The sequence below is a fragment of the Phodopus roborovskii genome, unplaced genomic scaffold (assembly GCF_943737965.1).
Source record: "Phodopus roborovskii unplaced genomic scaffold, PHOROB, whole genome shotgun sequence".
NCBI classification, from domain to species: domain Eukaryota; kingdom Metazoa; phylum Chordata; class Mammalia; order Rodentia; family Cricetidae; genus Phodopus; species Phodopus roborovskii.
In genome coordinates, this window is record NW_026125489.1 from 9,072,740 (window position 1) to 9,086,001 (window position 13,262).

Sequence of the window (13,262 nt, forward strand, 5' to 3'; positions counted from 1 at the left end):
CTTAGCAGAGAGTAAAGAGCCACAGCGAGATCCGTCAGTGACAGCAGTGATTCCAAAGGGTGACTTCAGAACACTTAGCAGCTGTGAAACCAACACCAGCCCCAGCACCAGAAACAGACGCGGCAAGAAGTTCCGGCTTGGAGTGGGTGGTCTGCGAGACAAGGCTCAGGCTTTGGAGCCATGCCCCCTTCTCTCCAGGTTCTGGCTCACGGCACGCAGGCAATCTCTGAGCCTGTCCAGTCTTAGGACTGGATCCACTGATCACAGCAAGCTTGGGGTGGGAGGTTCGTTAGTAAGATGACTGGCACACGGACCCGCCCACGTTGACTTGCCTTAGCTTTTTCAAGAGGCGGCCGCTCTGCAGTTCTTCCTAGCGTTTTGTCTGTCACAGAAATGATCGTGAAGTGGACCGCACTTCCGAGTACTCAACTGAGAAGTCTCCCAGTTATTGCTCTGAAAGTACTTGAGTCAGCAGATGCGTGCTGACCGCCTGCTCTCTACTAAAATCGGTGGAGTAGAGTAGAGGAAATCCTCCCGCACTGAGCCGGCAAGTAGGACCAAGCAACCGAAAAGCTGCCTGAATCTTCAGAGTATCCAGAAATCAACACTCTTTGTTTTGCTGTTTCTCTTTGCACAGTTCACTTCCCAAGCAAAGCCGGGCACTTCTTCTTTTTTTTTTTTAGTTATTCTAGTACTGTTATTGTTTCCATCAAGCTTCAACAACTCAGCAGAATGTCATATTCATCAGTAACTCGGAATGAGACACCTTGGCAGCTGTGGTGGATTCAGAAATCACCCTCAGGAACCACACTGTTAAGCAACCTAAAGATGGGGCCCAAAGAACTGTCTCAATGGTTAAAAACAAACGCTGCTCTTACAGAGGCCCAGAGTTTGGTTCCCAGCACCCATACCAGCCAACTCACAGCCACTGTAATTCCAGATCTGACGACCTAACGCCCTCTACTGGCCTCCAAGGCCACCTGCACTCATGTGCATAAATACACATGGACATACACATCATTAGAAATAATAAAAATCAACCTTTAAAAAAAAAAAGAAGAAAGGAACCTAATATGTACCGAATTTTTTAAAAACCCACAGAAGTAAATGATAGTAAATCACAGTAGCTAGCATCGAGTATGCCTGTAAGCAAAGCGGTATGCAAATAATTATAAATAGACTATTCTATTTAATATTCATAAATTCATCCAATGGGTTCTATTCTTGTCCTCCCAACCCTACTTCTCTGCTTTTATTTATTTTTATTTTTTGGATAGGATCTTATTATGTAGCACCGGCTACCCTAGAACTCATGGATCACAGAGGTCAGCCTGCTTCTGCCTCTTGAGTATCAAGTGTTTTTCTTATTGATAGAACTTGGGGTTTTTTTGTTTGTTTGTTTGTTTTGTTTTTGTTTTGTTTGGTTTGGTTTTGTTAGGTCAAGAAAGCTTTACACATCCTTTAATAAAATGAAAGTCCCATGTTTAAAATTAAGTCATAAGTCTCCAATATTATAAGTTGTTTATTACAAATGTAGATAATAGCAGTAACATTTCCCCCTTGTTAAAAAGGAAAATCATAGAATTCAGATTCTACGTGATTTGAGTGTTTTGCCTCGCTCAGTAAAGGTTTTGCTTAATGTGAAGATAAAGTCCCTCCAGATGTGTTGTCCTTGAGCCCTCTGTTGCCGCCATCCATCAGTTCACACAGAGTGATAGTTGGCTGCAGGCACATTTCCACAGCGGTTGTTCCCGACCGCGGGGTTAATTTAAGGGAGCCTTCTGTACCCTGTCCCGGACCCCAGATGCTCTTGACAAGCCAACGTTTACTGGTGTCTGAATCTCACCCTCCAAATCCTAGCTACCAGAATACCACAGCTGAGATTCTTGCTGCTTCTGTGTATTTGTTACTTTTCTATTGCTGTGACCAAGGCAACTATAAAAGAAAGGGTTTAATTAGGGTTACAGTTTCAGAGGGTTAGAGTACACAGTGTCAGAGGAAAGGCGTAGCTGAAGCAACAGCTGAGAGCTCATATCTCAACCTGCAAGCGAGAGGCAGAGAGATCCCAAAGCCTGGTCCCAACAACACACCTCTTCCAAGAAGACCAAGCCTCCTAATCCTTCCCAAACAGTATTAGCAAGCGGTGACTGAGTATTCAAACCTACAAACCTAGGGGGGCCATCCACATCCAAACCATCAGCGTCTTGTTCGTAGCAAATGACTGGCTTGTAGAGCTGGAAGGATGCCAGGGCTGGTAGCATCAATTCCAACAGTGATGGGTTCCATGGTCACCGCCATCACGAGGGGCTTCTGCTGAGAATGTCCGTGAATGTGGTGCGTTAGTCATAACAGACTTATAGGGCTGCATCCCTTGCTTCAAAAAGATGGGAAACCTCTGAACTCAGGTTTCTGTTGCCAGGCCACCATCACAGTCCGGACTGGTTTAACCCCGAAACTTACTAGCCTGTAAGGACAGTCTGTTCATTCGTTGGGACCACTTTGCCAGTCTTCCGAACCATCTGTTCTTCTACGGTTCCAGGCGCTCTAAAAGCCCGAGAAGAGTCGCCCTGGCCCCTGCCTCCTCACAGCAGCCACAGGAGCCTGCTCTCTCCAAACCACAGACTAGAGGATCTGACCCAGCACATTCTTTCCCTAAGCTTCGCTGACAGCCGCCCATCACCTGCCTGGATCTTGAGGGCTTCCCCTCGCTGTATCCCACATTGTTGCAGCTGGATCATTTTCTCAGCCTTCTCCCACGCGCTATCATTCATTCGTCCTCATTCGTGCCACGTGGCCAGTCTCCGGCGCGTGCGCCACGGGCGCCTCTAATGTTTGATCAAGCAAAGGGCAGGCAGGAAGAGATGAAGGCTCTCACTCAAAACCCTGGGGCAGCCGCAGCGGCGCACGGGCACTGCACAGGCTCGGCACCGGAGGTTGCTGAGGTTCAGCAATCTCACCGCTGCCTTTATTAGTGATGGGTTCTTCCTTCTCTCCCACCCATGCTAAACATGGGGATTAGAACTGTGCGCCACCGCACTCAGCTCTGCACCCCTCCCCTTAGGCAAAGAAAGTTAAGGTAGTGTAGGCTCTCCGAGCTGCGTTATGGAGTCCCCCCACTTGAGCCTAGGTTTCTAGAATATGTGTGTGTGTTTATAAATCTTTAATTTATAATATATTATTTGTAAATATTTATTTATATAATATATATGTTATGTTTTATTTACAAATTTTAAAATATTACATTTTATTATATATAATTTTATATATCATAAATGCATTCATATATATAGTGTGTGTACACTGACACACACACACAACTGATCACACTGACCATATACCCCTTGTGGAGGTCAGAGGACAACGGAAGTTAGTCTTCTCCTCCTATCTACCATGTGGGAACTGGAGAGGCAACTCTGATCATCAGGCAAGTGCCAGCCCATTGTCAGCTCTGGAGTCCAACGTCTTAACTGATTTTTTTTTTTTTTTAAATTTAAGTAAGACAAAAAAGACTGCAATCGCTAATTTGCACTTTTAAGTGTGCAGATTGTTAGTACTCAGGCATCTGTACCGGCCTGCCCTTGGGGTTCTGACAGGATACGTCCTCAGCTGCAGCCACTAAGAGCTGCGCCTGTGCACATTCACTATGGTCCCTTTAAAGGGCCCTGCCCGCCTCCGTCTCTCTTTCTTCACTCCCTCTATCTGTTCTCTCTCCTCTCTCCCCTTCTGTCCTTTTCCCTCTCCCCTGCTGTTCCTATCTCTGGAGGCTTGTCTCCCTCCTTCCCTTCCCCCCTTTATGGTCCCTTCCCCTCTGCTTGAACCCTGTTGCACGAGTCTTTCTCTTTAGCACCACCCTTCTTAAATTACAAAGCAGACAGGTGTGGCATTGACAATATTCATATGGCTCTACAAGCATTGCCACTCTCCATCTCCATGTTTAATGTCCCATTCATGAATTGTGACTGTGCAAATTATCTATATCTGGGGAAGGGTTCTTTTTTGTTGTTGTTTTATTTTGGTTTTGTTTGTTTGTTTTTGTTTTTCGATACAGGGTTTCTCTGTAGCTTTGGGACCTGACCTGGAACTAGCTCTGTAGACCAGGCTGGCCTAGAACTCACAGAGATCCCCCTGCCTCTGCCTCCCAAGTGCTGGGATTAAATGCCTGGCTGTTTTATTTTTGTTGTTGTTTTGTTTTGTTTTGTTTTTTCCAAGACAGGGTTTCTCTGTGTAGTCTTGGTTGTCCTGGAACTTACTCTTTAGACCAGGCTGGCCTCCATCTAACAGAGATGGACTTGCCTCTGCCTCCCAAGTTCTGAGATTAAAGGCACATGCACTGGCACCACCACCTACCTGGCTTGGGGAGATTCCCATCTGTCATCTCAAACTAGCTACCTGGAGAGCAGCAGGAAGCAGGGGTTGCTCATAATTTGGATAATCTAGCTACTTGCAGAAAGGCTAATGAAACAGAATTTTGCTGGCCAAATATATTTTAAATGTGATTTCCTTCTCTTGGGTACCATAACTTTTTGACATTTTTTTTTTCTTTTTTAGGCGTTAAGGATGTAACAACCACTAAAAAAATTTAGATAAAGTCAGTTACAAGAGAAAAAGGATCCTAGGGGGAAAAAAAAATGTTGTGGTTGGTTCTGAGGTCTGCTGCAAAGCAGGAAGGAAATAAATATATAGACACTTTAGTGATGTTTCTGTCAGTCAAAAAAAGAAAAAAAAAAGCAAAAGGGTGTAATTTTTAAAACAGGAAAAAGGTGGTAGCGTCAGCTAGGGCTAGGGCAGGATCCTGGGCGAACTGTATCCTTAGATGGCTATGTTTTTGCCATTGCTAAAATTGTTAAAACTTTTATCAGAGCCCTACTGAGTAATCTTTTTTTTTTTTTTTTTTTTAATACATTGTCTTAAGCCAAAATAGCCCTCTCCACAGCACATGTGGACAGGGCCCATTTGAGCCCAGTAATGTGTCCCCCAAAATTATCCTCTAGTAGTTTTTCTTCTCTTCTCTCCTACTTGAACCTTCGTTAGTCACTGTGTTAATCATTTCTGCAGCACCCTTGCCAGATGCAAAGAGCATGAATAGCCCAGAAAGGCTTCTGAAAGGTTCACTTGAGAGGATTTTATGTAACTAGCTATGTCTTGTCTGGGATTGGGGAAGAGTTTTCTATCGTCACTTGTATTTTCTCCACATAAGATAACATTCACATAGGATGTGTGTGTATATGGGGGGATTACTTTCTTACTCTGACGTCATTGAAATATGCAGCGTAAACGCTACCAGTTTTTTCATCGCAGAATGCTTATGAAGGTATTTGCCTGACATGCTGTCATTTGTGTTTGAACAGGAAAATATGGAAAGATGATTATCACACACACACACACACACACAAGCCAACAGCTACTCAACAGGGGGAGTAGAGAGATTTAAAAAATATTTAAGAGTCACAACAACTGAGTGGATTGTTTCAACTTTTTTATATCATGAGTTAAGCAAGCAAAGTCACCTTTAAAGCAATCGGGAAATTTTAAATATGAACTAGATGTTCAAAAATCATTCTTAACTTTGTTAAGGTGTGATGGTGGCATTGTAGTGTATGTGCTTGTTTGTTTTGAGGTGCTATTACTGTCCCAGTATGTTACAGAGGTTGTACTCAAACTCATGGGGCTCCTGCATCGGCCCCCCAAGGAGCTTGGATTCCAGGCATGAACCTCTACGCCCAGCTTCTACTTCTATTTCTCAGTTGTCCTTTTCTGTGAGAGATGAGTGTCGGGTTACTTACAAGTGGAATGCAATAATGCCTTGTGTGTTCTTTACTCTGAGATTAACAAACTGAGATTAAATGTCGAGATGGAATGACAACAACATACAGGATCATCAGTCTCTTCTATTTGTGTATGTCTGCAGATTTCTATGATAAAAGTTATTTTTAGAATCATGGCTAGGGGAGTCTAGAGAGGTGACTCAGTGGATCAAGCATTTGCCTGAGACCTGGGTTCAGATCCCCAGCAGTAAAGTAAAATACATAGTGTGGCCATGCTTACTGTAACTCCGGAGTTTTGGGTAGGGTTTCCCTAGTCTAACCAATCACTGAGCTGCAGCTTCAGTGAGGAACTCTTGCCTCAAAAAGAACTGAAGACGAGAGTAACAGAGGAAGATACCTAATGCTGACCTCTGAACTCCACACACATGCACCCATACATGTACACACGCATAAACATACACACACGCATGCACCACATACAGACAAATACAAGAAAACAATTACAGCCCGAGAGTGGAAGAATGACAAAATGGAATCACGTCAATAAACTAAGTCATCCATGGGAAGGGGATCCAGGCGTCAGAGCTGAGTGAGCTCAGAGGCAGAAACAATAGGAAGTGCACGAATATGATATGAGAACCAGAGTAAAGCGTCATATTTCTGTTTAGGGAGCTGATGCCACTCAGCGGTAGGAGGGTTCCTGGAGGAGGAGGTCAGCCAGGGTTAGCTTTCCAGGAGGCAACTGGCGCTGCGCGTGAAGGTGAGTCACCACACTGAGTTGGCAAAGGAAGTAGCCAAGAAAGGGGCCCAGGGACAAGCTCTGAGGGAGGTATAATCCAAAGTGAGACGGGGCAGGGTAGCCAAGGAAGGAGCATGCCGGAGAAAGACCCATTGTGAACAGCACGGGATCGGCAGTACACTGCCGAAGAGTCGTGACCCAGGGAACTCTCAAAACTGCACTTTGAGTGTTTACGGTTTGAACTAGGTCTCGCTTTTGAGCTTCCTCGAAAAGTCAGGGATGGTGGCACACGCCTTTAATCCTAGCACTAAGGAGCTGGAGAGAAAGCTAGGATCTCTGAGAGTTCATGGGGAGAGTGAGACCCTCTCCCCAACAGAGTCGCATTAGTGAACACAGTCTATAAATATCAAGGTACCGTTTCCAATGCATACATAATTCCAAGGCACAGACTACTGACAAGGAGACGCCACGGAAGCGTCTGACGATGCAGTGCATCTCCTCTCGGCACCTAGGCACGAGTATCCTAGGCCCAGGCCAGCTGAGTCTACACCCCCAGCACCCACATAAAAGCTGGGCGCTGGGCGCAGCAGTCAGTGTGCCTGTGACCCAAGCACGGGGAAGCAGAGACGAAGGGATCCCGGAGCTGGCTAGCCAGCCAATCAGGGAGCTTCAAGTTCACTGAGAGAGCCTGTCTCCAAATTAAGATGTTGACCTATGACCTACACACACACACACACACACACACACACACTGTCAAAAACACCTGAAAGGGAATGTTTAACAAGCATGTGTTGGACTCCTACAGTTTGCACAAAGTGAATATTGTCCCGGAGGAGGCACCAGAAAGCCACAGTTACTGAAGTCCTTCACACGATGGGAGCTAACAGCTCTGGTGGACCCCTTCTGCAGGGGACACTGCCTTCTCCGTATTGTTTAATCACATACCACCCTAGAACACAGCTTCTATTCCTGGTACTTCCTTCAGGGATAAAGAACTCCGAGTAAATTCCCCAAGATGAGAGGAGTTATGTGCCAACGCGTACAATGTTACTGCAAAGCCAGCCCACCCAGCCTCTACACTACCCCCTTCCTCTGTCTAATCTATTTATTCACTTACTTACTGCAGTGCTGAAGCAATCCCAGGGCCTCCCAAATGGGAGGCCTGCCCTCTGTCCCAGGACTGTCTGTTTTATACCTAGCCTCCCATTTTAAATACAACTTTAGAGCCCTATATTTTAAAGCCCACCGTGACTACTTTAGGGAGCCTATAACCAGGGTTGGCAAATCTTATAAAATGGCATTGACTTATTATTTATGGCCCCAGCAGTAGGCCCCATGCACAAGCGTGAGATTTGGCCTCAGTTCTCAAGGAACTCAGTATGGAGGAGGACATAGAAGCAACTCAGGGCGGCCAATGGAAGACCAAATGACTAGTGTGGTAGTAATTAAAGAAACTCAGAGACTTAGAAAAGCAGATGACTATCAAATAGACATGAGAAATCTTTACCCCTCTGGCTGAAAAATGGTATTCATGAAGAAACACTCAGCCCTGCCAGATGCCCGGAGGCAGCATATAAACTAGAATACAGATTTCAACTCCGCCACGTATTTCTATATGGCATTGGATGATTACGTTTTGGTTTCTCGTCTGCATGATGGGCCATTAAAACCTATCTACAGGACTTGGAGAAAATGGGGACTAGGAAGTCATTACCATCCCGATGATAAAGTTCCGGGACGCGCCTGATTCTTAAGCACCTTTCTCGTGTTAACTGTCTGAGTCAGGGACAGCAGATTCTGCTAGCGCCTACACATATGGCTTTTGAGGGTCCCTCTTCACTTAAACTCCTCCTCCCACCCCCACAGCAGCCCCTCCTCCCCGGTGTTCCCAGGGTCTCACACATGGGATGCAAACGGTTTCCCTTGGAGCTACATGCCCGGCTCTTTAAATTGCTTATGAAATTTTCATGACAGAGTGTATTTCATGAAGTTGGTTCCCGCAGTGGTTTTTCTGATGGCTCTCAGAATGTCATTTTCATTTTTATGGCTTTTCTCAGCTAAGGCTCCAGCAGAGGAAATTTTAGGTGTAATCTGTGCTTTATATCACAGACATTAGCAATGACAAGATTATAGAACTGCTAGATTTATTTAATGTGATACAGGCAGGTTTGTTGGTCAAACCCACAACGGCTGCAGTAGAATTCGGGCACAATTTGAAATATAACTGGAGACAAATAAGCAGTTATTCTAGTTGTTACACAGAGAAGAATGTGCCAGGCTTGGTTTTTCTTTCCTGTAAGTACATGGTCCCACCCCCCCCCAACAGAAATCTTAGAGGTACACAAATACCCTAGGAGACCGCAAGTTCTTAGATGTCTGCTCATAGTAGCAGAGCCTCATATGTCCTATCTGGTCCCCTGGGTAATCACTTGATGACAGAATGTATAAAATAACCACACAGGCTTTGGAATGCAAGCTTTGACCGAGAACATGGTGTGAAACTGACGGGACTAAAGACATGATTTTTCTCTTTTCTTTGCTTTTTTTTTTCCCCCTTTTGCACCCAATAAGCGATCTTCTCATCCTTCTTCACCTCCAACTCCTGCCACAGAGGGTGGTTGCAGAGGTGCAGAACCGTGTGCGTGTGTGTGTGTGTGTGTGTGTGTGTGTGTGTGTATGTGTGTGTGTATACACATACATATGTGTATATATATATGTATATATGTATATATATATATATTAATATTCACACACACAAAGAGAACAGCCAACAATACACTGCCCTGAAAAACCTTACTTTTCAATACTTTCATTTGTGGATGAAATAACATAATGAGACCTAAGGTCAATACATGCTAATGTTCCTGACAAGCTTGGTTGGAAGCTAAATAGTATGAGCCCTGTTTAGGCTGATAATCATTAACTGTTAAGAAAAATAACACATTAGGGCTTTCATGTTCTCTTCCTTTTTCTGAGTCAGGACCTTGCTATATAGCTCTGGTTAGCCTGGAACTCAATAACCTTCTGCCTCAGGCTGGGGCCCTGGTATGACCACATTTAGCTGAAAGTTGTTGTTTTTAAATCTACTTATTTGAGCCAGGTGTGGTCTGTCATGGGAGGCTAAAACTAGTAGGGGTACTGTGAATTTTGAGGTCAGCCTGAGCTACATAGCAAGACTTTGTCTCAAACAATAATGATAGAATACATATCTACAAATAATTATAATAAAATAAAAAATCTATTCATAGCCGGGTATTGGTGGCACAGGTCTTTAATCCCAGCACTCGGGAAGGAGAGGCAGGTGGATCTCTGTGAGTTCGAAGCTGGCCTGGTCTACAGATCAAGTTCCAGGATAGGCTCCAAAACAATACAGAGAAACCCTGTCTGGAAAACAAAACAACTAAACTAAAATTTAAAAAATCTATTATTCTATATACTTTACTGTGCTTTGAGATGAAGCTAAAGTAAGTATGGATGTAAAGTAAAATTTTAAAGAAGCAAAAATATAAATATTTCAGATAAAAGATCTGAAATATTATGTCAGGTTAAACATAGCAAGTCTGGTAATTTTCTTTTCCTAAAACAGGAAACACTAGCTTTAAGCTCCTGCTTGTCCAAGAGTCTGAGGCCCTGATACTTTGTACCCATCATCTCTATAAGGCAGATGCTATCCTCTTCACCAGGGTAGAAGAGAAAAAGCAGCCATGGTTACAGAATTTACCCAGGTCCACTTTTGCTCACACAGGGCCAGGCTGGAACCGCTCTCCAATCTCCCACCGTTCCATGACACCTCAGAAACAGAATGTGCCAGCAAATGTATCTGAAAATCTGTTATGTGATTAGCATCATGCCAGGTGCCAACGGTGGGTGACAAAACAAAAACTATGTTTCCTGGCCTAGATGTTATATTTCAGTGTCCCAAGCAGGGTTGGCTACATAGCTTTTGAGTCAGTACAAAATGAAAAAGCACACCTCAGTAAAATGAATGAATGAATGAATAAATAAATACAAACTTAAAGATGTCAACATGGCAGCATTATAATGTTAAACCAGACATGGACCCCTTTTAAGTACAAGGGTTGCTGTGTGAGTTTCATGTCTGTGAAACTGGCTCATCACAGAGCTCAGCAGTGCTGAATAAGGGGAAGTAACAGACCAGTGGTGGTGGTATGCACCTTTCATCCCAGCACTCAGGAGACACAGGCAGACAGGTCTCTGTTTGAGGCCAGCTGGGTCTACAGAATGAGTTCCAGGACAGCCAGAGCTGCACACACACACACACACACACACACACACACACACACACAAAACATTACTCTGTGACAGATAAAAATTATTTGAAAGTCACATTCTAAGGTCAATGAGTCAAGTTTTGGGGTTTGGGTTTTTGTTTTCTTTTTCTTTTCTTTTTTAGATTTAGTTTATGTGTATGCCTGAATGTTTGTATACTTGCCTGATGTCTGTGGAAGTGAGAAGGGGCTTCTGACCTGGAACTGGAGTTGTGAGCCACCATGTGGGTGCTGGGGATTGAACCTGGGCCCACTACAAGAGCAAAAAGCTCTACTAAAGGTTTGACCCTCACCCATGGGTCAAGTTTTATTGAAGTACGATTACATGAATTCTTTGTATTTTCTTACATTAATTTTGTGTGTGTGGGTGTGTGTGTGTGTGTGCGCGCGCGCGCACGCGCGCCTGTGCTGTGAGTGTGGAGGTCAAAGGGTAAATTGTGGGAGTCAATTCTCTCCTTCCACCATTCCAGAGGCCTGGGTTATCACATTCAGCCACAAACACTTGTTAGTAAGTAGTGAGTCATCTTGCCGGCTCTCTTTGTATTGTTTATGGCTGCTTTTGTGTTATTGCTGCAGAACTGAATAGCTGCTCACTTCAGCGGCTGCAACACAGACCCTCTGTCAAGGGTACTACCTGGCCCTTGATAGAAAAAAAGTTTGCAAAACCCTGTTTAGAGGGAAAGTCACAGCTGTCAAAAGCAAAGTGATACTGCATTGCAGTACTCAAAAGAGAAAGAAACATGTTTAGGTTGACATTCCAGGGAGAAAACTACTGTTTCTTAGAGAAAATAGATGGGCCTTGAGTACCGAGACGGGATGGTCAGGGGCATTCCAAACAGGAAATCACCTAGACCCAGCAAAGGAGTGGGGAAGGTTACCCTTTTGAGCGAGATGAGAAGTCCATTCGGACCAAGTCAGTTTTAAATGAAAAGTGACACAACTTTGTCTTTTTTGCAGAAAGTAATTGAAGGCTTCTCCAGGAAGGGAGTGACTTACTGAGTATGCTTTAAGATAATTTATCTAGCAACAATGTGTAAAATGGGTCACAGTAGGCAGCTGTAAGCTACTAGGCTGCAAGCCTCCAGGAGCAAAGATGTGTCCACATGAACAAGCATGGTCTTAGTTGAGATGGACCAGAGGAGCCCCTAAGATCTTGTCCAACTGCTGCTAATAGATGCACCGGTTGATGGGTTATTCCAGGGAAGACCGAGGAGGGTGACGGGCTTGAAGGGTGGGTAATTTAAAAGATAGTGACACAATTAGCAAAGGAAAAGGAGACAAAACTGGTTTGGTGGCAATGGTAATGAGCTGGGTTTGCACACAAGTTAGAATGAAGTTGCCAGAGGAAGAAGACATCCTGGTCTGTCGGGAAAATAGGACAAGGCGTTCAAATTCAAAAGTCAATCCAGGGCTACAAGGTACAGACCTTTGCTGTTCTCTGTATACCGATCACAATTTAATACAAGTTGCATTGATTATCAGCCTAATGAGACGATAAAATGCAATTCTACAAACTGTGGCTCCACCCTCTTTCGGAAGAAAGAGGGGGGAAAAAAAAGCAATTGCCCAAATGTCAAAGAGTTTAAAAACAAGGAAGAATAAACCAATTTTTCAGTACTCTTGCTCAAAATTTCAGGCTTTCAGACGTGTCGAATTTTCATTCAATAATTGATAAGATGGCAAGATAGAATTTGCAGTTTATTCATTCATAATTGATAACAATTCCAATAGACTGCTCTGAATTTTGCCTTTGAAACTTCCATTTTAAAAAACCTTACGGCAGGGCGTTGGTGGTGCACGCCTTTTATCCCAGCATTTGGAAGGCAGAGGCAGGTGGGTCTCTGTGAGTCCCAGGCCAGCCTGGTCTACACAGTGAGTTCCAGGGCAGTCAAGGCTGTTACACAGAAAAGCCATGCCTGGAAAAAACAGAAAGCAAACAAACAAAATTAATGAAATTAATGACTTCGGTAACAAACTGTAAAGCACTAGAAAACACTACTACCAGAGACTGCCTTGGGCGTTGCAGGGTGGCTCAGAGGGTAAGAGTGCTTGCCACACAGGCATGACAACCTCAGGTCTCTCCACAGAAGAACCCACGCCTGTAATCCCAGCACTGCGGCACTGGGTCAGGAGAACCCTTGGAACTTCTTGGCCAGTCACTCGGTGAGGTTTAGAGACAGACCCTGTCTCTAAATAAATAAATATAAAGTGGGAAGCAGTAAAAGACAACTCGTGTTGACCTCTGGTTTCTCTGTACCCACATACAAGTGCACAAGCATGCACACACACAAACACACACTTTGTTGTACTAAAGGGCTGACTATCACACTTACACACTTGTTAGGCAAGCATTAGGCCATTGAGCTATATCCCTACCCTTTTTGGTTTTTTTTAAGTTTTGAGAGGCTCACAAGACTGTCTAGGTTGGCTTTAACTGACTCTGCGGCCTCAGCGATAACCCTCCTCCTG